The sequence below is a fragment of the Egretta garzetta genome, unplaced genomic scaffold (assembly GCF_000687185.1).
Source record: "Egretta garzetta isolate BGI_Z169 unplaced genomic scaffold, ASM68718v1 scaffold509, whole genome shotgun sequence".
Classification (NCBI taxonomy): domain Eukaryota; kingdom Metazoa; phylum Chordata; class Aves; order Pelecaniformes; family Ardeidae; genus Egretta; species Egretta garzetta.
In genome coordinates, this window is record NW_009260814.1 from 1,119,892 (window position 1) to 1,125,259 (window position 5,368).

The following is a 5,368-nucleotide window of genomic DNA, read 5'->3' on the forward strand; positions in this document are numbered from 1 at the left end:
ACTAGGCCATCTGCATCTAGTCAAGGATAACTTGACTTTCTGAAAAAGCCATTCATCAGAATCAACCCTGTACAACTTTCTCTTGATGAGTAAAGCAACACAAAAAACGACCAAGATGGTTAATAAACTTCTTTGGGAGCAAAAGGTCAATGCTGGCGTAAACAAAGCAGTGTCATAGTGCTATACAGAAGCATTGAAGTTTCCTATGTGTTTATATGGCTGATGCCCCATTTCTTTTTTATCAGTGTTTGTTATCATTTATTTTGCTCTGGTTTAGCTGATCTATAAATCTTATAACAGTGTTCTTTATTTTCTTAATTTTGTCATCTCTCTTATCGGCTTTTATCACCTGTTTGTGTCCAGTATGTTTGCTACTCTCTGCCACTTGATGGCTGCTTGTGATTAGTTTTTTTAACCCTTTAGTTCTCATCTACTGCACACAGGTCTAACAGTTAAGTCCTCTAGAATCTCCCCTTTTCTAAAGCTGAATCAAATAGTGAAGACATTTTTGTTGTCTCCTTAACAAATCATTAACTATTAAAAGCAAAGATGAGTGAGTGCACTGATGGGGAAATATTCCTGCCCTAAGGGACAGAGCCTTGTTTTTAGCTCCACAACACAGAGACTAGGCAGGAGCTGTGTATTTTTCCTTCAGGCCTTTACCACTGTACTTCAGATCCAAACTGGAAAGTCCTATCCTTGCACCCTGTGGGGAGGTAACAGGTTGCTCTTCCTGCCCTCCCAGTCTTTGGCTTTCATGCTTCATGGCCGCGCCTGTGGAGAGTGCAGCCAGGAGAAGCTGGACTCAAGTCCCTGGGCTCCCTTCACATCAATCACTGATCATCCAGCCAGATATTTTATTCTGAGCTTGGGCTAAATTAGAGACAGGCAGCTAACAGGAGAATATTCCATACGCACAATGACAAATATGAAGCAGCTGATGCCTTGGTAGTAGTAGTATTATTTACTTCTTCGGCAATACTTGCTTTAGAGCCACAGCATTGAAAACCTCATAGAGAGAGGTGACATTTGCCTAGAGAACAAATATTTTCTTGAGCATTTCAGAGAGCACTAAAACTCTTCATTAAAGAATATCAAGGAAAAAAGAAAGGAGTTTTTCTTAGTGAAGAGCCTCCAGAGTTCACCTTTTTGCCTTTGATGTGTCATTTTGTTTCATGTAACTACATTACAAAAAGTTTTGTATAGTCTTGATATCCAAAATCATACAAAACAATTGGATTGGCCCAAACCAATTTTTGGGCGGTGGCCTCAGCAAAACATACACTGCTCTTTTAAAGTGTTTACATCTTGAAATGTTTTGTTTAATAGAGACTTAGGCAATCTAATTTCTAATGGCACCAGCATATTTATTGGAACTGGGTACTACAGGGAACCAAGAAACACTAAAGAGTCTGTATTTCCCAACTAACCATGAATTTTGAGACCAGCCAGTTAAAACATCAATCTCCCTTGTTAATACATGTAATATAATGTAATGCATTTCTAATAGCATGAGCCTCTGCTGAGTCTGTGGTCTTAGACTCTTGCTTGGAAAAGCCCCTTGTTCCTGAAGTTAATACAAGTGAGACTTCTACCTGACAGAAAAATGCTGGATTAGGTTCAAACTCCAGAGATTATTCCAAAATTAGTATCCCAGTTATTCCACTTGAGTGTACAGTTAGAGGATGTTCTGTCACACTGACATCAAGACTACAGGAAGGTCTATGTGTTGGGATTATATTCTGTATATCATGTAGTTCAGCTGGATTCCAGTACCTCTGGTAAGTGATTCTGCATTTAACACTATAAGGTTTGTATATTATTTAAATAGAATAAAATTTCAGGTGACAGAGAAACTTAGGGCAAGGTAGGGTGGGTTTTTTTGGTTTTTTGGTTTTTTTTGTTTTGTTTTGTTTTTTTTTAACTTCCCCTCTCTGCCTGGAATGAGTATTTAATGTTAGAAGATAGGGGTGAGCTAATCTTGAGACCCAGTTGAAATACTGGCCCAAAACGTGAACTCACTTTAGGAGCAATGTAGTGAATAGTCATGAAATGTGTAACATGGTTTTTAGTCAGGGGAAATTTTGTCATTGTGTGTTGTTTAACTTGGCCATTTGATGGAAATAGCTCAGTACATTCCTGCCTCTTTTCACAGAGATCCATCTTTAAAGGCAGGGTTGTTGTTTTACATTTTAAATGTTTTTATTCAGGCATATACTAAACCCAGGAAAAAAATCGTAAGTAAGCCAACTGGATTTTTCAGTTGTACTTTAAAGACTATTGTGATTTAATTTTTTATTTCCTCTCTTTTATATCAGTGCATTTAGAATTCTGACCTTTTCTGAAAACACTAGTAGCTGGCAAAAACAATTTTGCCTTCTAGTGGAAACTCTGGATTTCTGTACACTGTGCAGATTGCTTGAGCTGACTGGCATGAAATTTAATTTGCATTAATCAGCCACAGGCAAGGGCAAAATGAGATGACTGTGACCCATGCGAGTAGGATTTTAGAGTATTTACAAAATTATGCTGCTGAGCAGCATGGAAAAGCAAAGGCTAGCGTAGGGCATGTTCTGTCTGATTCATGAAGTGAATCACCCTAATCCAACCTGGTTGTCAGAAGAATTTGGGCTGCGTTCCTTGAGCAAGAGGCCCTTCAGCTGTGATTTGACAAAGAACATAGGGTGTGATACTGAGGGAGAATTTGCCATAGTGAATACAAATTAAAGCATGACAGCTTCAGCAGGTGTATGTGGCCCAGCCCCAAACACTCACCTAACCAACCATCAGTGCCGATGCTGCACCGAGCAAAGCCCGAACGAGGAGCAGTCCCAAGGGACTCAGCCACCTCTGCACTCTGCTGCCCATGGCAGTTGTTACCTTTGACTAAACAGCGACTAAAACTTCCCCTCCTGTGTGCTGTAGCCTGTAGTGGGGTGTGAATTAAGCACTTCAGGGATTCTGCAAAAGGTGTCTGCGAGGGTGTAACTTTGGCATGCATGAGCAAACCACTGAAATTGGAGTTTGAGACCTCCTTGTGAGAGATGGGCTGCACAAATGTTGTGTCTGTGAAATGGCTGGGACTCTCTTGAGCTTTTCTGCTCAAAAACCAGAAGATGGTTAATTCAGACTTGAAGATTTCCACTGTATCCCAGTGCTAAGTCCAGCCAATATTTATGCTGCAGGTAAAAGTACCTGCCTGACTAAACTGTTCCTTGAGACCTTTTTCAACCATACTTGCTGTCATTTCTATGTGCAGAGTCTGCATCAGACATGGAGACAGAAACAAATGGTGCATCAAGAGTGTTTTAAAGACACAGAATGTAATTATGCACTGCTGAATTTATGTATACCTTTATTTCCAGCTGTGCTCTGTGAACACTTAACAGCTAAATGTTATGATGATTGTTTATTGTGTATGATACTGCATTTGGTGCTGCTCAGTGTAACTGTACAAGGAAAAATATCACTGCTATATTACTATAAGGAGATAACTAATTTCCTCCATGTCATTAATTCATCTCAGTTTCTTGTATGGAGTTAATGCATTGTTCTTATATTTATGTGTCTTTGAACTCTGAAACGTTGCAGTATAAAGCAAATTGTGATGTTAATTAAGGATATGAATGGATTTTTCAGATGGGCAGCCAAACTTAGGTATCTGTCCCAAATTTCAATTTCATGGGGCTGGATTTCTATTTAATCTTTTGGATTTTTTTTGTGGAAATAAAATGCTGAAAACTGCTATGTCAAGTCAAACAAAATACTTCTCAAACTCCAAACTGAATGTTTTTTTTTAGTATCGTGTGAGAAAAGCAAAGGGATTGAAGGGTACAGATCTGCTTAATAAAGAAATCTTGTACTCAGTGCTATGGAATGAGAGCATTTGGGCTGCAGACAATGCAAGTTCAATTTTCTCCTTTGTCTGGTATAATTCCAGTGAATCATTTTCATAACAAGCAAATACAACATAGAGATTTCCATCAGGCAAGCAAATCACATTTTTATCTACAGATACAGGAATGTTGTTTTTTTTCATTACACCAGATACATCAGAAAAACTGATACTGGTGGCACTGGAAGAAATTGGGCAATGATTACCTACTACAGCCTGGTGGGCACTGAATCTCTCAAGATTGTAACAAGACTGTACCCGCTCATGGTATCATTAGTGAATTATACCTTAAATCACTTAGTTTTAATTTACTAGCTGAAGTCTCAGTCAGCACAAAGATGAACAAAACTTGCTGCTGTTAGTAGTGTGCCTGAAACGAGGCTTCTAGTCTGATGAGTTCTGCACAGCTGGTTGTCAACGCAATGAAAACTGTAACTGAAGAACTATAGAAGTAGCCAGCATCTCAGTCCGTATATACCTGTAGTTAAGAAACTATCTCAATGTTCAAAATGTGAAAGGTGTAAAATTTACAGCCATGGAAAAGTAACATTTCACATTTCAGAGTTCTACTGTTTCCTACAACAAACTGACAAGAATAGATCGTGGTAAAACATGGATACGTGATACAAAGGGAAAAACCTCTACTAAAGAAAACTTTGGATGGGCTGACTAACCTGTGGGAAGTGCTTATCTCCTTTATTTGTTTCCATTATGTCATAAGCAGTGCAAAATAGCATTCCAGTATCCCATTGGGCCCTAAATTTTTTTCAAAATAGGGCTCAGAGATGTGCATATATGTCAGTTCTCTGCAGGGGACATATTTTTCTTGTGTAAGAAATATATTGCTTAACGTATATGAACATTTTAATGAAAGCATAACTAAGTGATGATCTGGAAGGCTGTTTCCCTTTACAGACTAAAAAAAAGCCATGGGAGAGAACAATTTTTGTAAATGACATCTCTCACTGCACTCTGCTCTGGTAATTTATAAAGGCTCACAGCCATCATTATTTCAAAATATCAATTCTGTTTAAATAGTCAATTGAGCAGAACAAGACATCAGTGGGATAGTTAGCTATGTGTCACAATATACTAGATAAAGGATTATGCTCCACTTAAGAATTAATAACATTTTAAACCTCTACATAAACAATTTTTTTTATCAATAAACATGTCTCTGACAGAGGTCCAGATGCACTCACAGGTCTTAATTGTTCAATCCAGCAACTAATCCCCACTTGATCAAGATTTTACTGACTTAGCAGCTGTCTGGAGAGTGACAAATTTATGATTCAATTGCAATTTCATCTTAAACTTGAAACTGCATGATCGTTTGTGGGAATTAGCTACCTGATAAGATAACGAGGGTGGAAGAAGTGCACTCTGTGCAGCAGAATCAGAGTGTTGCAGAACTCTTTAGGATGCATTGGAAAGACACAAATGGCCATTAAGGGATTAGCCCATCACTGATTG